General features: G+C 39.7%; 1 long non-coding RNA gene across 1 annotated transcript; it reads left to right on the forward strand.

The window, feature by feature from the left end:
• The first annotated feature begins 17,498 nt into the window (after positions 1–17,498).
• LOC135087062 (uncharacterized) lies at positions 17,499–19,931 on the forward strand. The gene is made up of 3 exons (XR_010260670.1): positions 17,499–17,550; positions 17,848–17,918; positions 19,871–19,931. It is a non-coding gene; the product is annotated as an uncharacterized LOC135087062 (long non-coding RNA).
• Positions 19,932–23,406: the final 3,475 nt, after the last annotated feature.

The raw sequence follows: 23,406 nt of genomic DNA on the forward strand, positions 1-23,406 counted from the left end.
AAAATGCCGGATCCTAAAAGAAAATCTTTAGTTTGGGATGTATTCGAATCGCCAGTGAGTGGACGTGTAGCGTGTAAACAGTGTTCAGATTCATTCAAATATAGTGGAAATACGACCACATTATTAAACCACATTAACAAATGAAAGTAAAGGTACTTATTCCAAGACGGCGACTGCAAAACTCTATGAAATTGTACCTTTATACCAGTACCTACTTACTTCGATCGATTCATCACAGTCACTGTCACTGGTATCGACAACCACATTGGATGTTGAGCCTCCTCACAAAAGGTTAAGAAGGCACACTCAAGCCCGTCTTACTGTGCAAAAAAATTACGCAAAATCTGGTGATAACGCTTCAAATAATTTGATACCTAGTAAAAGATTTGCAGCTATTTCAGATAGTGGAAAAATCAGGTCAATTTTTTTAACTATTAATGCGAAGCTGAGGGAATAAACGGGTAAAAATAAAAAAAGCATTCACTTTTCCATCCAGTTAACTCGAGTTCAAACAGAGTTATGTGGATTTTACTCGGGATAAATCAAGTATTGTTATTTCCGAGTTGGCAGTGGCACATCACTACGACAGATGGATGACGTATCGTATTTTGACATTTTAAGTTTTTAAATTGTCAGTGATAATCGCAGCTTGGATAATAACATTTTTGCCAAGCAATCAACAAAACTTATTAATTTGTGTTTTATTGTGAAATCCTCAGTGAAAACGTTTAAAACTTAATCGACTCGTTGCGGTGGCCAATTTCACTAACTGCAAAAACGACGTGACACTGTTCAGTGCCCAACGCCATACGATTAGATGACACGCATGTGTCTTCAGCAGCGTTGCCAGACGTCCCGATTTTGAATTCTATTGTTTGAAACGCCTTATTATTTTAAAGAACAAAACTTTTTTAATTTTTTTTCTTTTTTTATTCTAAAGACGAATTTAACGATAGGGTAAATCTGATTTAAAATATAATTTTTTTGTTAAAATACATTTTCTATGGCTTTTGCTATCTATTGTCACGTAAACGTAATTTTAAGTCAAATAAAAAGATACATATTTGAAAACCTTTGATTATATACGTTTTTTTACTATGTCCCGCTTCTGACGGAAGATTCCCGCTATTTTCACTCAAAAAGTACCAAAGTCCCGACTTGGCGAAAAAAAACGGGCTATTATAAACGGCAGGATTAACTACGGGCTAATTTGATATTTTCATAAATTAACGAAAAAGGATTATATTACAGGTAACCTGGTTTAAATAAATTAAATGAAACCATCAATCGATCTTGTAGGATTTATTTTATTATTCATCGATAATCAAATTCAGAACTACAATATCTGCTCATGAACGCTTCAAACTCGGTACTTCTTTCCCAATTCTATAAAATTCAACACTTACAAAGTGACAAAAACCTTTAAAATAGGTAGTTGAAACAAACCACAGCTAATTTTCATAGTGGACTGTACTATACGATAAACATGTCAGTCAATTTGACAACCTTTGTCGGAAACATTATGGCGTAAAGCACCACAACTTTACTGAGACTCAAAGGGTGGGAAGGGGTATCATCTATCATCCTTCATTATATCATTACTTGATCTCATTTTGTAACTCGTATCACATAAATACTTGAAAATGGCACAAATCAAGTCGACCTCGACGTGTATTGCCAACATCATCAAAAAAGAAGAAGAAGAAGAAGAACTATCGGCCAACTAAAAATCAACGGTGTGCGCCTACTCTTAGTATTTCTCTTCGACAAATACCTTAACACATTGTGAACCACTTTTCTTTCACGACTATAAAAAGTTTTTAGCAATTTAATTCACACAAAATCAATTGTACACATTTAAAATAAAGTTTGTTTACACTTTGACAGCAATAGACAGTTTAATGTATCACAGTACTTATTATTATTCTGTGGTATCACTTCATTCAGAACTAGAAAACGATTCAAAGAATTTCACTTTCCTTCAGAAGATGGTCAAGATAAAGAGGTATTTAATATTTATTATAAATTATTATTGCTCTTCTAGCATTTCAATTATTCAATTTTGCTTGATGAAATCTTTTTCAATTTTATTTACATGGCTGCATGGTCACAACATTTTCACCATTCCAAGACACACTTTTCCAATATTTTTGTTTGCCACGTTTGCCATGAGATTCTGGTACACTTATAGTAGGTGTGCACTGGTTATAGGACTAGAAATGTGGGGTCTTATAGCCACCCTCCGACAAGATTCCAAGTCAAGGATTTTGTTTGATCGCCAAGTAAATTTAACTGGCGAAACAATAAATGGGGGTCTACCTACCTATGTACGGCAATCGAACGCGTCGCGTCGCAAGGTTGCATTGAATGACACACGGTTTACAAAATGGCCGCCGCGCCGCCCAGGCGAATATACAGCGAGTTGATTAAGTAGCTTATTCTGATCAGCAATCAGTAAAAAAAAAAATTTCGAAAAAAAATTATAACGAACTTTAACTTTAGTTAGTAAAGAAAAATACCTATTTACACTACCTACCTACTTAACGTGGCTTCCTTCAGTAGCTATCCGACATGATAAGCGAGCGATCCGCGTAGCTCGATGGTGGTGCCGCAGTGTAAACGTATTGCACTACCCATTACGAGCCACTGTACAATATTCGCAAATATTCGCTAAAAATTCTACTTTCGTTTGTAATTTTTTTTTTTGGTGGAAATGCGTTTATAATTCTTAATAGATCGCCTGATCTCCTAAATAAATATGGCGAAGATGGAATTCAACACCCTGTATACTAAAATCTCTCCCTAGCGCCTGTAAGTAAATAACTTTCTACTAATCTAACGCTTCGCTGACAAAAGCAGTAGGTACGTAATTAACAGTGGGTACTTTGCCAACCTATCCTACACCCTGTTTAATGAGTCAGAAGGCGGGGCTTAGCTCGGGCACGATATACCGGTGGCACGATGTGGTTTCCCGCTGTTCCTCATTATGTGAATCACAAAGAATACTACATAATACGGCAGGGTGCAGTGTGCAGACGAAACTTATTGCTTGGATCTGACAAAAATCTTTTCCACTGAAATTTAAAAGCGTAGCTTAGAACGTCTATCTCTAGACACTTACGACAAAAAACAATCTCTAAGTTAACTTCTATTCATTTTATTTTTGCTACTAGTACCTACCTACATATCATTTTCTTATACATAAGTAGGGGAGACCGGGTACAATAGTACCACGGGTCAATAGTACCATCGGCGATATTTCTTCATACAAGCGACGTTAGATTGTGTGCATAGCGTCAGAATATGCGCTTTTTGTGTTTCCATCCGCTCACCAGTCGGCGGCGCTTGTGCTGAGAAACGAAGGTGTACAGGAAGGATTTTTGTTTTTTGCCCAGCCGCAGTAAGTTTTTATGTCAAATATATGAGCCCATAAGTTGCCTAATATGCTATTTGTTACCAAAGTATTGTTGTCAATAGTTTATCCAGGCTCTAAACTTTGTATCGACAGCGAATTATTGGCATTCACTGTGAAAATGACTGAATTTTAGGTGAAGTTCTCTTGACTACCTACTTGTAACAATTGTACCAGTCTCCATGGGGTCAATTGTAGCGGTACAATCAACCCCGTGGTACAATTAACCCCCGGAACCTTATTTTATACTTACTACATAATATTTTAAATTGGTTTTAAAGTACCTATACTTATAATAAGATAAGTTATTATAAAACATTCACGTGGTTATTTTACATTTTTACAATTACAGGCATACCTACCTACTGAAAATATAGTCTAGGCTCATTCATAGTTGCATGCATTAAGCATTAATTAGATACATACTTAATGTGTTTTATTAAATAAGTAGATAAAAAGGTGATATAAGTACCTAAATGCCTACTTAAAATGTTTTAATATAGGTTTCTAAAACCCTTCTGAATATGTACATTTTAGCTTAATTCAGTAAGTAACTAAGTATTTGAACATTTTGTTTTAGATGCCTCGGCGTAGAGTCAAAAGTATGGATCGCGGATCAACGGATCTATTCCTTTATGAACAGGCTTATGAAAAAATCTTAAAAGGTCGAAGCAGTAGTAGGTATAAATAATCAGGGTCAATTGTACCAGGGGTCAATTGTACCCTCATACAAAAATATATTTTTCAGTTTTGATATTTCTATCATTGTTATTATGCTTATTGTTGTTTCAGAAGCAATATCCGAGCCAAATAGATGGCATATTATGTAGAAACAGTTAGTTTATTCGTTTTTATGGAAGAAAAGTTATTGTGTTGTTTTTAAACATAAGTGTTGATTTTTCATACTTGTTCCTAAATATTTTCGATCTCAATTAATAAAGACTGATGATTGTAGGAGATTAAGAGAACAGAATACCAATAAAGGTGATGATTAGATAAACATAACTACTTTTATTGCCTCATATATTATTGGTACAATTGACCCGTTGTAGGGGTCAATGAGGATCATTTCGATTTTTAGCTGTGAATGCAGATTTATAGGGCTAAGAAATCCTTAATACATAGTCCAAAAATTTTTGTTCTACGACAAAAATTGACGAAGTTATGGCCAAATTACTAAAAAAATTCACTGACCGCCCGGCGCGGGGACGATGACGTCATTATATCCGATCCGAACGCTGCCGGCGTACTGCGTGGATAGAAAATATTTTTTTCTAGCCAAACTATCAGTTTTAGAGAAAAACTTGTAATGACATTTATTCATCAGAATAAAGTAAGCTATCGATAAGAAATTTTTAAAAATAGAAATTGTGAAAAATAACGCAAAAAATCCATACGCTCATACGATTCAATGGAACGCAGAGACGTGATTGGGGTCTCCGCGGTGGTATATTTGGCCATTTATTCAAATAAAGTGTTCATAAGTGTTGTTAGAGTCATATCTTCTTCTAAGTAAAATATAAAAATGTATAAGTATTTATTTATTTACTTCTATTAATAAGGTATAGCTGAGGCAGATACACTCTGCCTAGGCTACAAGACATTGTTATGAAGATCATTTCGATGTACACGCAACACCTACCTGTTATTTAGTTTTTCTGAGTTAAACCTACGTACCTACCTACCTACCTATTCGCCGTTCCCATGGGCGGGCCAGCTGCTGCAGGAAAGGACAGCTGCTCCCTCCTGGAAATCTATTTAATCTTAGCCTAGAAGCTGGGTATGACTCCCCCGCCCCCCTCCTCTGCCCAGGTCATAAGCTGGGCATGACTTCCCCCTCGGCCAGAAGTTGGGTATGATTTACCCCCCCCCCCCAGGCCCGAAACTGGGTATGACCTGACCCCCCCCCCCCTCCCCACAGGCCAGAAGTTGGGTAAGGCTAGCCCCTCCCCCCAGCCCATGAGCATAAGCTAGGTATGACTTACCCCCCCCCCCGGCCAGAAACTGGGTATGACTTGACCCCCCCCCCCCCCAGGCCAGAAGCTGGGTAAGGCTAGCCCCTCCCCCCAGCCCATAGAAACTGGTTATGACTTGACCCCCCCCCTCCCCCAGGCCAGAAGCTGGGTAAGGCTAGCCCCTTCCCCCAGTCCATGAGCATAAGCTAGGTATGACTTACACCCCCCCCCAGGCCAGAAACTGGGTATGACTTGCCTCTCCCCCCCTCCCACCAAGGCCAGAAGCTGGGTAAGGCTTGCCCCTCCCCCAGGCTATAAGCTGGGTATGACTTATCCCCCCCCCCCAGGCCAGAAACTGGGTATTAGCATCATATTATGTATTATTGTCGGCCGTATATGTGTCGGCCGTTTGGTGTAGTGGTTCGAAACGGACTACTATTCCGGAGGTAGCGGGTTCGATTCCCGCACAGTACAAACATTTGTGTGCATGAACATATTTGTTTGTATTGGACTGGGTGTTTTCTATGTATAATAAGTATGTATTTACAAAAAAAAGTATTTAAGTACCTATGTTTATCCATCCCAATGGCGCTACAAAAAATGAGATAGACTTCATCTTGTCGACGAAGAAGCATATATTCAATGATGTCTCTGTGATCAATTCGGTCAAAACAGGAAGCGATCACCGAATGGTAAGAGGCACATTGAATATCAGACCCAAGCTCGAGAGATGTCGACTGATGAAGTCTACGCTCCGCCCAGCGCCCATCCAACTCCAAAACCCCGAAAGCTTTCAGCTCGAGTTGCAAAATCGTTTCGAATGCCTAGGAGACTGCGAAAATGTGGACAAATACAATGACAGGTTCGTGGAAATTGTCCAAACGACTGGGTCTAAGTTCTTTAAAACCCGTCGTTCAAAAGGAACCAAAAAGATCTCTGACCTCACCAATCAACTCATGGAAGAGAGACGGAACTTGGTTCTGCAGTCCTCTGAAGATGCTGCTCAGTATCGGCGCCTTAACAGACAGATCTCCAAGTCTTTGACTCGCGACCTACGCCAATTTAATACAGACCGTATTAAAGAGGCGATTGAGCGAAACAAGGGCTCTAAAGTGTTCGCAAGAGATCTGTCTGTTGGCCAAAGTCAACTGACCAAGCTGAAAACAGAGGATGGCAGAGCCATTTCGTCGGGGCCGGAGATATTGGAAGAGGTCGAGAAGTTCTACGGACAATTATACACGAGTGTACGTGCACCTGTCACAAATCTAGCCGAAGACCCAAGAGCTAGACTGACCCGACACTATACCGAAGATATCCCGGACGTCAGTCTGTACGAGATTAGAATGGCTCTCAAACAGCTGAAGAACAACAAGGCACCGGGTGATGATGGAATCACGGCTGAGCTTTTGAAGGCAGGCGGAACGCCGGTACTGAGGGCTCTTCAGAAGCTGTTCAATTCCGTCATCCTCGAAGGAAAAACGCCTACGACATGGCACAGAAGTGTGGTGGTACTCTTCTTCAAAAAAGGTGACAAAACCTTATTGAAGAATTATAGACCCATCTCACTTCTGAGCCATGTCTACAAGCTGTTTTCAAGAGTCATTACTAATCGTCTCGCTCGCAGGCTCGACGACTTCCAGCCTCCCGAACAAGCCGGTTTCCGAAAAGGCTTTAGTACCATAGACCACATACATACGCTAAGGCAGATTATACAGAAGACCGAGGAGTATAATCAACCACTTTGCCTGGCGTTTGTGGATTATGAGAAAGCCTTCGATTCGGTCGAGACCTGGGCAGTGCTACAGTCTCTCCAAAGGTGCCAAATTGACTATCGATATATCGAAGTGTTGAGGGGTTTGTACAAAAACGCCACAATGTCGGTCCGCCTCCAGAATCGGGACTCGAAACCTATCCAGTTGCAGCGAGGGGTAAGACAGGGAGACGTCATATCTCCAAAACTGTTTACCACCGCCCTGGAAGATGTCTTCAAGCTTCTGGACTGGAACAGATTTGGCATAAATATCAACGGCGAGTACATCACCCACCTTCGATTCGCGGACGATATCGTAGTCATGGCTGAGACCTTGGAGGATCTAGGCACAATGCTCGATGGCCTCAGTAGAGCCTCTCAACAAGTGGGCCTCAGAATGAACATGGACAAGACAAAAATCATGTCTAATGTCCGTGTTGCACCCACTCCTCTGAAGGTTGGAGACTCTACACTCGAAGTTGTCGACAATTATGTATACCTGGGACAAACAGTCCAGTTAGGTAGGTCCAACTTCGAGAAAGAGGTCAATCGTCGAATCCAACTCGGATGGGCAGCGTTCGGGAAGCTTCGCCATATACTCATGTCCGAAATACCGCAGTGTCTCAAGACGAAAGTCTTCGAGCAGTGTGTGTTGCCAGTGTTGACATATGGATCCGAAACGTGGTCGCTTACTATGGGCCTCATAAGAAGGCTCAAGGTCACCCAAAGGGCGATGGAGCGGGCTATGCTCGGAGTTTCCCTGCGTGATCGAATCAGAAATGAGGAGATCCGTAGGAGAACCAAAGTAACCGACATAGCTCGCAGAATTGCTAAAATCAAGTGGCAGTGGGCGGGGCACATAGCTCGTAGAGACGATGGCCGTTGGGGCAGGAAAGTTCTCGAGTGGCGACCACGGGCTGGAAAACGTAGCGTGGGTGGACCGACGATCTGGTAAAGGTCGCGGGAAGAGCCTGGATGCGGGCAGCGCAGGACCGTTCATTGTGGAAAACCTTGGGGGAGGCCTTTGTCCAGCAGTGGACGTCATTTGGCTGAAACGACGACCTATGTTTATATCCGTTGTCTAGTACCCATAGTACAAGCTTTGCTTAGTTTGGGACTAGAAGCGCAGTGTAAAATGTCTAAGGATATTTATTATTATTATTATTTATTAATATTATGTTCAATACAAACAATAATTAAGTTACACTCACCCCAACCGCGTCTCCGCATTGCATCGAATCCTATGAAAATGTGGTTTTTGGACATAGCGATACTTATTTTTAACAATTTTTATTTTTAAAAATTACTGGTCGATAGGTTACTTTATTTTGATGAATAAATGTTATTAAAAGTTTTTTTCTAAAACTGATAGTTTAGCTGGAAAAAAATATTTTCCATCCCAATAGTACGCCGGCTGCGCTCGATTCGGATATAATGACGTCACGCGGCCCTGCGTACGTTGACTTTTAGCGGCAAAAACGGCCTATGTTTATTACTTAATATCTTCGTAAGTAATGGTCCGATTTGGATAATTCAAAAAGATATATCTTTCTTATGTCTTAAAGATTAACGTAGATACTAGTTTTATTGAATTTTCTACAACAGTACTGATCCTCATTGTAACATGAGACATCGTACAGTTCAAATTCGTTTTTCATTAAGTATTCGAAATAATAGTTCAACTCTGCATGCTTAAATTTGTAGCTTAAGAGTCTAGTTTTTACAGCATCCTAACAGAATAAGTTACATTTCATTAGATTTCTCAATATTGAACAATTTCCAAAAAATGGTACCATTGTCCCCGGTCTACCCTACCTAATATTGAAAGCGTGTCTGCTCGGCAAAGACGCGATGGCTATACATATTTCGAGGCTTCCGGCGACTGGGACCGCAATTAACTGGGACCGCAGTCCCAGTCGCCGGATGCGTAAAAATTAAATAATTTTCTTCCGGCGACTGGGACCACTCATAGATAACTTTAAAGAAAATATTATTCAATCCAAAATCGGTACAGTACTAAAATCCATGAGTGGTCCCAGTCGCCGGAAGAAAATTATTTAATTTTTACGCATCCGGCGACTGGGACCGCGGTCCCAGTTAATTGCGGTCCCAGTTGACGGAATCCTCATATTTCGAGGCTTCCGGCGACTGGGACCGCAATTAACTGGGACCGCAGTCCCAGTCGCCGGATGCGTAAAAATTAAATAATTTTCTTCCGGCGACTGGGACCACTCATAGATAACTTTAAAGAAAATATTATTCAATCCAAAATCGGTACAGTACTAAAATCCATGAGTGGTCCCAGTCGCCGGAAGAAAATTATTTAATTTTTACGCATCCGGCGACTGGGACCGCGGTCCCAGTTAATTGCGGTCCCAGTTGACGGAATCCTCCATATTTCATCGGCGCATAGAGCCTTTGAGCAAGAAAAAGCAAGTAGGTGCCAATGGTCCTGAAAACTTTAATTTAGTAGGTATTTTTGTGTTTAATCCCCGAGTTCTTTTGAGCCGCCTTTAGAGGATCGCCTGATAAAAGATTCCATGAGGTCAGAAGACCATCCCTGCTCCAAGAAAATCAGTGTGAGACCACCAGGTCTCTAATCATCATCAAATCAAAAACGTGGCTTCAACGTGGGAAAATCATTTACCACCAGGCCCAAACATCTACAGTGAGTGAATTCGATAAAGTCATTCGATAAAGTACTCAAATAAGTAATTTAATACTTACTCACGCTAAGCCCAGGAGTTTTATTTAGAAATGAACGGAGAGACCTAATTCAATTTGACAATAATTAATTGATCTTCTTGGGCAGTGCTATGCTGACGATAGATCCGCCGATCACACAATGTCAGACTTTTTACCGCCTTAATTATAGACGATAATTTTACTTAACTTAACAACGCAACAACAAATAATATTTCTTTCAATCAATTTAATTTAAACCTAGAATGCCCGAACCAGATATCAGTTTACATCTTGGCTCTCCCATCTAGAGTCTGGCTCTGAACCCAGGATCACATGACCATGACCAGGACCGCCCCATCGGCCAATGGGTACATGCGCTAAGCATTCCCGACGAAAAACAAATCTCTAAAATTGAGAGAGTCCCACTGATGTAATCAATGCAGAATCCCAATAACCAGACCACTGATGCAAAATCATCAAAACGTCAATCATCAACACAAAACCGGATTAGTTAACAGTTATACAGCCTCCTATTAGATAAATAAATAATACAATTTAACACCTATTCAGGTAAGGTAACATAATCTCGTGAATGTTAGCATATAGGTATTCATCATCATCACGATCTGGCCACGCTCAGTTGCAGAGGTCCGCTGCTATATTAAGTATATTTGAATTATTGATTTCCACCGCGAGCTCTCGGCCCGGTCCGGCGTAAATGCGTAATGCATTGAAATATTTGAAATAATGAATAACAATAAATGCGCTGGAAAACGATACTGCGAGCCCATGAAATTTTCTTGAAATATAACGTCTACATTAGTTACTTAGCTGTTATTGCTATAGAACAATATGGTGATAAAGGTTTTCTTTCTCAGCCGTGAGTACCTAATTTTTTGCGGATTATTCATTTTGATCCGATTGGGAATCGAAGCAAGAGTCTTATAACCACATCTTAGTTGTAGTCTATAAACGAAACAAACAAAACCTACACTCGTCGCAGGAAAGTAACGCCTCCCCCAGCACTCCGATTTGCATTATGGACGTTCGGTAAATAAATAAATGTAATATAATAATAATAAGCCCCACAGGGCAGCTTTGTGGCGAGCTGTTGGTGGGTAGCGACACCACGGGGCCAGTTGTTAATCCGAGTGCTCCCGAGAGTCGGTGAAGACCTGGAATCCGAGAGGGTCTGCAGGACTTTCACCTCTGGCTTGCCTTAGCCGGCCGGCCAGAGTGGAGTCGCTAGAGCTATATGCTCCAGGGGTGAAAGCGTTAAAAGGCATAACGCCGCGAGTAACTTCGGTGAAAGCGCAGCACACCTCTCTACACCTTTGAGCTGGCAGACGCCAATGTTGCCCCTCAGTCCGGTCTATACGACCCATGACGCCAGGGGCCATTTAGTCGCTGGCTAGACACCGCCTGCCATTTTTTCAGTCCAAGACTATGAACCAGGCAGGTGACCCGTAGTCTCCATCCATAGCCCAGTATCCAGTCCATCCATCCTTCATCCATAATCCTAGTCCATTCTCCAATAAGTATTAAGTAAGTATTTATTTGCTGCACACAAAGTTACATACATAGTTCAACAAAATAACATAATACAATATTTAACTGCAATAGCTCCTGTGCACAGGCTGGGGATGGTCTCTGGCTACATCCAGTTTTGGGTATAGGCCTCCTCCAATCCTTTCCATCTTGCCCTGTCCGCGAATTGATCGATCCAGTTTTACAAATAAGTAAGTATCCTTGGACATTTTAACACTGCGCCTCTAGTCCCAAACTAAGCAAAGCTTGTACCTACCACGGTTACGGACCAAACTTTTATCCGAGAATAACTCCTGTTATAACTGGCACATTGACAGTTTCAGTATGGGAAATATATCAAAATGTCGACTAACAACTTCTTAAAATCTTCATAAAATTATATACTGACGATTTCTGAGATTAATTTTTACTCTTTTTGGTCGAATTTTTACTCTTAAGGGCAAATTTTTTGATTGTCAGATATTTTTAAATGAAGAATAAACTTGTCATTTTGACATATTTCCCATACTGAAACTGTCAAATTGCGAAAAATCTTCAGTTAAAAGTCATCTGACAATTAATAAAAATCAGCCCATATACTTTTTTTTACATACAAAATACATCGTAAATGTCAGCATCAGAGGACGCAGTCGCTATGATGTGACCCGATATAAAACATGCGACATGCAACACCCATACATGCATTCCCTATGTAAATGTAGCTCACGGTCACTGCCGATGAGGCTCAATCGCAGGTTTCTAGGTCTGACCTGACCTCCACCTAGAAATGATTTGCGTCACAGCCTGACCCGTAAAAGCGCAGACCTTCACCTATATTTGAATAAATTCAATCATTCGCTCTGTAGTCGCTAAATGACGACTGTTTTACATAAAAACGGAACCGTTATTTCTCCTCGTTCTGCCAAATTATCAAAGCTCTCATCTTGGCATTGTCCGAAGATGCCATGGGTTGAACTCGGCCAGGCCTTACTTCATTTTATTTACTTACTTCAACGAAATTGGTTTTATTTACCTAATCTTCAATCTAAAGGCGGAATATGCAAAATAAGATTTATATGTTTTTGTACCCTCAATTATGAATCTGTTCATGGTCAGGCTCAGGCTATAAGTATTTAGTGAATGGAAAATCCTTTGTTCACAGCGCCAATCCATTACTTTGAAAACCAATCTGCGCAATAAAGCATGGAATGATTGGCCTATATTAAACTGCCTGTTCTCAACTCAAGATTTTCTACTGAAATAACAGCCATCAAGTTCAGAAGTTCAGATTGATCTACATTTCAGTCTGCTACAGGGTGGACGTAAGTCTTCATACTCTTCATTTTGACGGGTAAACGATAGTCTGGAACGCCCCAGAGGATTTCCTAGTTTTGTCATACAATCTCAACTATTTTCTTCGGATAAGTAAGTAGTCGGTCCATGCAGCAGGTGGATGTCGTACTCCGGATTCAGATCAATTGGCGGTAGTTTCAGCGATAATAATGATTTCCATTTCAAATACTGTAGGAAAGATTGCATTACATCGCATACTTAAGTATACGAGTTCCGTCACGTTGTTACTGCATATTTCCATAATTTTCAAGAAGTTGGTATCTGTAAAAGAGACTGTAACCACTCCCTGCTTGGGTGCATTTTTAAATTAATTTAAAAAATCATAAATGTATTTTATGTTATGACGCACCGAATGCATTCGAAGCATTTACCTACACACAAAAAACAGGCAAAAGTGTACACGGATGGTAGAAATTTACCATAGGTGTCAAGTAAAAAAATTTAGCAGACATTTAAGCACAACTTGACTAATAAAAAGTACTGTAGGTACCTGTTATCTTTCACTAAAATGAGCAACCAATGAAATTTGAATGTGCCTTACGGCGCGGTGTCCATCTATGTAAGAGGCAAAACATTTAGTTACATACTTTAAATAAGTATATAGGCCAAGCGTTTATGTACATACGCACCACGCCGACATTGTGGGGACGCCCTTACGCAATACATGGTAATATTGGTAATACAATCCCCTCCAATAACCTCTTGACTTTCCCCAAGGAGTTATTTAGATGAATCTCTCGAACGTATCGAATGTTCCAGCATATTTATTTATTTATTTTTGGGAAACATACAGTTACAATATAATTAAATTAAATTAAGTTTCCACAGTTAAATATACACATAAAGTTGGGCAAACCATTATGAATAATATTTTGTTGTGAAAAATATAAACTTATATTAAAAAAAAGTTAACAAAGTGACAAAAGAAAAATTATCAACTAATTAATAAAGGAGCAAACTGCAAACATCACCCGACGCTCGCAATTTAGTTGCCACAAGACAAATCCCGGATCTGTTTTTTAAACTTACTTAATTCGACGTTGTTATTGTTGGGAGAAGAATTACGCAGTAAATAGTTCAGGGGCAACCCACCACCCACGCGCTCAGGTCATGTAGGAAGGAGGGCCTCATCCTCCTATGTGTCCGGGCGTACCTGGGTATCGATTGCATCCGTGCGTTTGTGTAGCTTGGTGGCAACTTTGACATTTAGCGGCACTTAGCTGAGCGGCAACGCTGCCTACGCTGAAAAATTATGGTGTTTTAGTCTTTATATCGTATGATACTAACTTTCGTTGTGATACTATAGCCCGGCACTCAGTTACTCAGGCTAAAGAGGCCATAGATATTGCAGCTAGGTTTATCCATGGCTACTACTACTTTCATTATGCATGCTGTGTTTGCCCATTTCATATATTGTACAATTAGAAATTAAGTTAGAATTTAGTAATTTTACAAGTATTATTGTACAATTGTTGGCAGACCAATAAAATAAATAAATAAATAAAAATAAATAAATGGCTCCAACTTTCATAGAAATAAACACAACCCTTGATACCTGGAGCCACGGATAACGGACTATGGAAAAGTGAGGTTTCGTACAAAAACATAGAAATACTCCGGACAACATTATGTTTAATATCCATTAATACACATGAATTAGTTATTGAATATGTAGGTATAAACCAAAATTGCCCATGATGATACGGTCAAGGTTATTTCCTTGAATACATAATAATTACAAACAATTAGGTAATTCGGCTAGACAGGCGGTCGCCGTACGGGCCTTACATGGCTGGCGTATACGCTTCAATACATAGAGTCCGAAGCCCCAACCGGGCATTGTTCGGGCTCGGTAAATAAACCGCGAGTAGGGAGATACATAATATACTACGTACGTTACCTTCACCGTCTTCCGACGACGATACTTAGTGTGTCTAGGTTCAGTCTTGGTCAAAAGTCAAAACAGTAGTAACATGAGGCTTTCTCGTGAAGTCATGGCGTGGAGATACGTCTTCACCATAGCTACATCGCATTTTCCGATAACTAAATATTGGTACAGGCAGCGCCAGATGGAAGAGACATCTAATTTCTTTTTAATATTTTTGTAGCAAGTTTTGATAGGTACTCTTTATTTTTGTAGCAAGCATAACTTGAAAATTCTGCTCATGGGTTATCTTGAAACATTTATTCAAGACAGAAATACAAATTCCCACAAAACTTCAAAAATACTAAACTAAGCACGAGTACAAACAAAGCAGCAGACAGTAGCCAGCGTTTGCCGTATCCCCTAAAAATCGTTAGAAAAAGTAAATTAAAGCAAATTTTTTCAGAGAGTTCTGGAAAATATTCATCGTAGAGCTCTGAGCTGCCTCGCCGCCGCCCGGGCTATATTTACCGAGAAAAAAGCTATGGCGTACTATTTGCGAAATATTTCCATAGCCTGTACAATATCCTAATTATAATAGTGAGGCAGGTACGGGCGAGATAATTAATTAGGTGTGTATTTTCTTAGTAGAGACATTACTTATGAATATTTTCTGAGAAAATACGACACGTTAGCTTTCTCCTAAACAAAGCTAATGATATTGATATATCCAGTTTTTAATATCGTATCGAGAAATATATGTATAGTTTCGAGAAATGTATAATAGATTTTAAGAAACTTCTTACGATCCGAAGGCAAACCAGACCAAAAAATTTGCCTTACACGACGATACCTTCCTTCAAGACTGATCTGAATTTCAGATATTACATTAAAAGATTTTTAAACTTTTTTAAAATGATTTACTTCTGTTATCACGTAGGCTAGGCAGGCTGAAACGACCATTACTAAATAAATTACAACATAAGTGAAAATTCAGCATTACTACCTACAACTACCTACATTGACGCCGCTCCGTAATGCATCGGACACACGCGGTGACGTCAGCCTGACTTGAATGCGGGGCAACTCGCGACATGCACGTGAAACTGGAATACATAATACTACAGCCCGGACGCACGGCGGCCTTCCAGAGAGTTGCAAAGCAAAAATTAAAAAGGCATACATTGCTGTCTTTTAGTAATTTCCTTTGGTCACTTTCATTTTTAATCACTGCCTCCTTTTACGCGCCAATATTATTACACCTAAGTCATTTCCCTGTTTCTAGTTAATATCACGTTCACGTTCTACGAAAACCTTACCTTACTAAACAAAAAAGTTTCAGTCTAGCTAGGCTACATGTAGACTGTAGAGCTAATGTACTAAAAATCTGTCAATCAGTCTGAGATCTAGACAATGTCCCAGACAGTCCATGGCAGTCAGAAGGCATAGACCAAAAATAATACAAGGTAACATGACGTACTTATAATATTATATCGCTTCGTATTGTTTACATTAAGACTAATTTTCTATTTCATTTGAATATTCAGTTAGTGATAATTTATACACGTAATGCTCGGGACTCTCCATAAAATCATACCTACTTACTTACTTACTCATATTTCTAATGAATAGCACGGAGTTTCTACAAAAGTACTAAACATAAGCTCTTTGCTATGATTTCACACTTAAATCAAGTATTGTTTGCACAAAAATGTGTTTAGAATTCGAGTATAAATGTATTTTTCTCGACGTAAGCCGGCTTAGTAAAGAAAATTAATTAAAAAGATTCCCAATTAATATTGCTAGAGTTTATGAAAACATTTCGTATGGCGCTGCGTCCATCGTCCATCACTTTAATGAAGATATATTAATGACAAACCTTTTCTGAAAGTCAAACTCCTGAGCGATAAAGGTAATGTGAAGGTGAGCGTTGGACGCAATAAAGTTACGTACCTACAACATTTTTTTAGTCATTAATCTACTCTAGAGTTACCGGGTTAAAATGTCTACGTCGCACGCTGCTGATAAGGTATCCCTTACAACACCTTCATTGTGGAAACAATAAATAGGTTAATGCCAGGAAAAGAAATCTACTTAAGCTTTATGTTCCGAGAAATCTATTACGCACCACACTATCGGAAGGAATACTCTTATCGGAAGACAGGTAGATTAATATTGGATAATTTTCATGAGCACAATTTGCAGAAAGTTATGAATATAATTGGCGAGCATTTCAAATAATAAGTTGCGATGGGTATTTTTAAAAAAATATTTTTAAATTTTAATACCATCGTCTCTCGCATGTCTCATGTATATTTATCAGTTTATGATAATATGTCTGAGCTCAAATGTACTACAACTCGGTAAGCAAGTAAGTAGGTCTTGGAAAGCGCCAGTTTTCCTGGAGGAAATTAATTAATTATTCTGTCCATCACCCAACACGAAAAGTGTCAAACATTTCATCAGAAGCGTAATATATTTTTCAAGAGCGCCACGCCACTGTGTTATGATGATAAAGTGTACTTATACTGAAAGAATTTTCAGACGTGGATGTGCAAAAAAGTGATCATATCCCTCCTATAATGAAAATAGTAAACGACAGTTGTTTTGTAAAAAGATATCAGTCTGTTTTCGGGGGAAAATCTCAATACACGATCGAGAGTTAATGCCGAGACAAAAAAACATTTTATACGATGAGATGATAGGCCTCTACAGCTCTACAAAGAGTCTTATATCGAGTCTACTACCAAAAATTCGTATTATTTCCCCTGGCAGTGACAATTAAATTTTTTCTCCAAACTACGCATTAACATTGGTTTACTTAATAACTAATCGATGACGCGGGGTGGGGGATGCAGCCTAACCCGGCCCCCTGACCTTGCAGCTCATCAACAGGTGCAGGGGCGCATGTCCGAGCCCCTCGGACGCACTGCAGCCCCCGCCGCGGCACTCTCGCTCCGGCTTCCAGACAGGATCCACGCATCCCGACGTCTTGAAAAGATCGGTATGCGGGAAATTTTCTAAGTCCCTAAACTTTTAAAAACCTTCAAAAATTTTTTTTCTCATACTCAGTGTGTTTGTGTGAAATTTTAATGGAGTGCAGTGCTAAGAGAAGTGTTCTATTTCTCAGTGATCTGTGCTTTTCGGAACTTTGAAATGTTGATTTTCTTTTGTGATAAAAAGTTTGTTTTGTGTTGTTTAAAAAGTGCATTAGTGACTTTGTGAATTTAATTATTGTGTTTTTGTGTGCTTTTAAGTGAGAGTGTGAAGTTTTAAAGTGGTATTTTTCTCTTGTTTCAAGTTGTGAAAAGTTCTCCCATCTTCCGAGTGCTGGTGCCAGAGCGGTCCCGGTTCGCTTCCATAGTTAAGAAGGTACGTTCGAACACTTTATTAATAAATTTGTTTGTTATAATAAAGCTATTAATATTTAGAGGGAGTTTAAGTTTCACTTTAGTTTCTGTTTAGAATGTAGGTATTCCGTAAACTTTCAAATTTAAAATTTAGTTTATTGCTTAGATTTACTGCTGTGCCGAGTGACAGTTCAGAGCGTGAATTGAGCCTACAATTAGTAATGTTTTAAGTGGCATTGGCAGTTTAAAATCGCAAGAGCTAAGAGAGACATGATGCCGGATAATGCCGTGGATTTAAAATGATAAAAATGTATTTTACTTCAAATAATTAGTTTTGTACTTAAGGACTGATGCCAACTTAATGTCTGACTTATTGAGCCGACTTGAACATAACTTTGAATGAACTTCGCTTGTGAATCTGCCACGGTACAGGATCAAATCAAAGAGTTATGATGGCGGAATTTAAAGCAGCATTTTGAAGCTGTTCTAGGGGTTTATTCTGGCGTTGCGCTGGGTTGTGGAGACGCGCGTCGAGACTTTCATTCTTTGAATTTAGAATAACCCGCATAAAATGGTGCCGCTACGATTTATTGATTGAATTATAATAATAAAAAAATTGGACACGTTGCCAAGAGGCGAGTTACGGCGGCGCGCGAGCGCGATTGCAAGATTACGAGCTTAGAGCTGCTAAGCGGCTGAACAGATATCGATGAATTTCTAAACACGAATAGCCCTTAAAATTCAAATCGACGTTTAACTGTGGTTTAACTTCTAAACCATGTTGATTTACATTGCACAGGACATTGTCATTTTAAGATCAAATTTAAATATCATTAGGATTCAACGCAAAGCTAAACTTTTTTAATGTTAATTTTATCGATTTATTATTTTGAATTTTGATGCCACATATTTTATTATAACAAACATATTTTAATATGATGTTTTGGCTGCGGTGTCTATCAATAATTGGTTCAATTCAAAGCAAAACGACGACGCTTCGGTTTACGGTTTCCGATTTGACACTTGTTAAACGCTGGCGGTTTGCGGGTTCGAGTCCCGCAGTGGGAAAATGTTAATGTGACCACAAATATTTACTTCGTAATAATTCGGCTAGTTTTTATAGCTCATTAGCGCTTTTGCATCGGCGACTGAAACAGGCAGAATGAGACTAATTTATGGCACGGCCTTAACTACTGAAGAACACATACATACATACATTCATGGGTCATACCCAGCTTCTGGTCCGGGGGTGGGCAAGTCATACCCAGCTTCTGGCCTGGGGGTGGGCAAGTCATACCCAGCCTCTGGGGGTGGGCAAGTCATACCCAGCCTCTGGGGGTGGGCAAGTCATACCCCGCTTCTGGCCTGGGGGTGGGCAAGTCATACCCAGCCTCTGGGGGTGGGCAAGTCATACCCCGCTTCTGGCCTGGGGGTGGGCAAGTCATACCCAGCTTCTGGCCTAGGGGTGGGCAAGTCATACCCAGCTCCTGGCCTGGTGGTGGACAAGTCATACCCAGCTTCTGGCCTGGGAGTGGGCAAGTCATACCCAGCCTCTGGGGGTGGGCAAGTCATACCCAGCTTCTGGCCTGGGGGTAGGCAAGTCATACCCAGCCTCTGGGGGTGGGCAAGTCATACCCAACTTCTGGCCTGGGGGTGGGCAAGTCATACCCAGCTTCTTGCCTGGGGGTGGGCAAGTCATACCCAGCTTCTGGCCTGGGGGTGGGCAAGTCATACCCAGCTTCTGGCCTGGGGGTGGGCAAGTCATACCCAGCTTCTGGCCTGGGGTTGGTCAAGTCATACCCAGCTTCTGGCCTGGTGGTGGGCAAGTCATACCCAGCTTCTGGCCTGGGGGAAGGGGGGAAGTCAGTCCCCTGGTACGCCCATGCATCTATAATGCTAAATGAGTATACTTATTTCTGGGAACTGTGTAGGTATGCTTTAAACAGCCCAATATTAAGCTTATTTATTTTGCAGATGTACATGGATCAGGCCGCTGAGATGGCAGAAATGTTAGAGGGAGCTGGGCAGGAGCCGGTTCCTGCCTGCCTAAGTGATATAATAATACATGATATGTACGTATAACATTATGGGGCTTATTCCACTATTCCCCGTTGACAATCCCCGTCAACTTAACGGAGCTTATATATTTTATTTTTAACGGTATAAGCTCCAACTGGCGTTAACGGGGATTGTCAACGTGGAATAGTGGAATAAGCCCATTATGGGCTAGTTTTCAAATTAATAAGTTCTGTTCACGCTAATCAACTATCGTTTCTTTTGTTTATTACAGAGATAAAATTGAGGAAGAGCGACGTATAAGAATGGAAGAAAATGAGCAACAAGCCCTTGAGGACTTGGGAATAATCTCCCCACGCCGAAACGCAACTTCTACCTTCGCCGCGAAACGTCGTACGTGGTCTCTGGTCAACTCCATTGACCTGGACGCTGAGACTTACTCGGTCTCGACGGTGCCTCCCAAAAAATGCCACGAGTGCAAGGAGCGTTGTAACAAGATGTGCCCGTGGTGGCTAGTTTGTGCCAAGAAAGAAACGGGGGAAGCATCCCCATCTTACACAAAGGCGGGAGCTTCCCATTTTTACTTTGAGTCTGCCCCACGGCGGCCCTTGGAGCCGAGGTCGGCTGTATATGAGCCCGACTCGAGCAGGTGGCCAAAGCCAGAGCCTAAGGCCCCTGTAGCCCAGCCCCCCACCCCCCCCGCCGTCCCCTGCGACGCCCCGCACCAGCCCTGCCGAGTCCCCTGCCGTCGCTCGTCGCTTGTCTTACGTCCAGGAGACCCTACTTTAAGCTGTTCGTCTAAACGTGTCATGTACCTGTTGTTATTATTTATCTGATGATGTTTGCTGTTACTTTTTTCGTTAACTACTACCTGAAAGTTTTAATTCTGCTTTAATGATTGTAAATCAAGATTTTAATAGATAAACAAAAATATTCATTATAAATGTAAAAAGAACTTTATATTCACATACAAACATAAATTAATATTTTATAAACATACATATTTTCATATATAAAACAGAAATCAAATAACTATTTACATATTATATTTTACTACAGACAAACTAAACGTTAACTTCGAGATTTAATCTCACTATTAAAGATTAAAAATATTTTTTTATATCATACCCACACTCATATTTACTGAGGCCCGGTTTTTTTATTCGTATTTATATTAACCAATAGTCAAATTTGACAGATGTCAAATGACAAGTGGTTAAATATCAGAAGAAAATGTTTTTCAAAGAATGGTTAGCTTGACTTTTAGTACATTTTTTAACTCTTAGTTAACATTTTGTTAATATTTACCCGTTAGTAGCAAAATTTAACAATTTGTTATTTTAACTATGAATCAAAAAACTGGGCCTTAGCTAGGTATGGATTTGTTACTGTTTGTAAATCAGTTAATAAATATAATGTAATAGTATAAGGCCGTTAATTTAAAGAGCTTTCGTTTTTGTTATATGGAAACTAAAAAGTTACCTGCTTATTTTAGAGTTGTTGGAGTTTTGGAGTAAAATTTACGTTAGCGGCCGGCTTGTGCAATACTTAAGCGAGTGGGAGGGTCGCGTGGGCGGGGCCGCGGGCACGCCTCTGACCAAGTACGAGCCAAGAAACGACGCCGAGTGCACCGCTCTATGTAAATAAAAGTTTCCATCAAGATAATATGTATATCCGTCACTCACACTCGCAAAAGTATTATTTTTTCACGTTCGTACAATGTAATGTATTTCTTTTTCATATAAAATGTTGGTATTTTATTTTATTTTATAAGTTACTTAAAAACGCATTATTTAATTTATACTTATTTTTCTTGTAAATCTTTAAAGACCAATTGTAAAAAGGTAGTACAGTACAACCACGGTCCAACTTACCCTTTTAACTTTGGAATAAATTTAGATTATGTACCCCTTAAATTAAAAAATACAGGGTACTAAAACATAAATATAAAAGCTCAAATTTAAATGATTTGCTTCTTTGCCGCAAACCCCATAAAAAGTACATTTTCAAATTACGAGCCACATCTGATAGACTCTACCCATGGCCAAATTAAGCGGCTAAAGTCATATTTAGTTGGGTTATTTTTAGTAAAATTACATTGCTTAATTTACATATCTTCGACCAAATTCGACTGCAAGCGAAGCGTTAGTGTTCAGTACTGAATTTTGCGAAAAGTGCCATAAACGCAATAAATATGAGCATTTGAGTACACCACTACTTAAATGGCTCGTCTATCTGCCGATACTTAGCTCAAAAGCTCGGCAATTTTCCAAGTTTCCGCGGTCAGCTGTTGCTAAGCGAGCTTTCGCTGCACGCGGCGAACGTGCGGAGACAAGCGATCAGTGCAAAAGACATCAACGCTGCGTTTCGCTCCATGTAAATCTTTAGAAAAAAGTCAGTAAAATTTTGAATTTTACGGAAAAAAACGGAATATTTGTACTCGGAGTTTAAAATTTATACATAAAACGTATTTAATGGTCGGAAACGACTGTTTAAGCGTTTTGGATCCCAAAAAGTTATACAAGTTTTGTTAATCTTTGCAATGTAAAAAATACTAAATTAAATATGTAACTGCGTAATTTTAAAATAACGGGAATATTAGTAATTTGTGTAATAACAAATTACTAATAATCTTTCTTAAAAAAAAAAAAAAAAAAAAAAAAAAACCTAACTAGATTTTTGCAAGGAGTTGAATGTCGTACACATAACGCACCTTGCCACCACAATACATAAAACCTGGCTACACGCCAGACAGATAATAAAATAAATAGCAAAAACAGCCCACATGTCTTGCCCAAACATTGTGTATTACCCAGAACTTATCCTTATGATAACGATTACTTTGACAAAAAGGTTCACCGGGAAATTTGGACACGTAAGATTGTCTTAATATCAGTATCAGTTCAGTAAATGGGCTAAAATATGTAAAGCCAAAGCTTAGTACGGGCAGATAATTTAGCCACTACCTTCCTCTAGTGAAAAACTACATCTTAAATGAACCGACTAAAACAACTAGACAGCATCGGGACCGTTTGTAAGCCATGTGGCAGGTTAGTGATTCTAAATACTGACTGGGAGATGTGAATTTAGGAGGTACTTAGGTACCTACAAATGCTTCAATTGATCCAGAAGCTTCATAACCTAGCTAAGACCAGTGAGTTATTATAGCCCCAGTGATTAAACCTGCACTAGTAAACGCCATGGGGTATGCTCATATGGAAATACACACGGTACGGCTTTGGGCAATCATTTTCGTTTTATTTTGTTATCATATTTAGTTTATCATCAACTTCATCATCTCTGTTTCCTAATTTTATGACTTTCTTGTTTCCAGCTCAATGTTTTCTTCCTTGATGTTTGAAAGTTATCGATGTTGTTTAGAATATAAGCACTTAATTTAATTTTGTCAATGGGCTTTCTATTGCATAGGTACTGACTGAGCAATGGAAACCATTACAAAGTAAGTTATAGCACGCGCCAATATATTTCAGACG

Source organism: Ostrinia nubilalis, chromosome Z, assembly GCF_963855985.1.
Source record: "Ostrinia nubilalis chromosome Z, ilOstNubi1.1, whole genome shotgun sequence".
Lineage (NCBI taxonomy): Eukaryota > Metazoa > Arthropoda > Insecta > Lepidoptera > Crambidae > Ostrinia > Ostrinia nubilalis.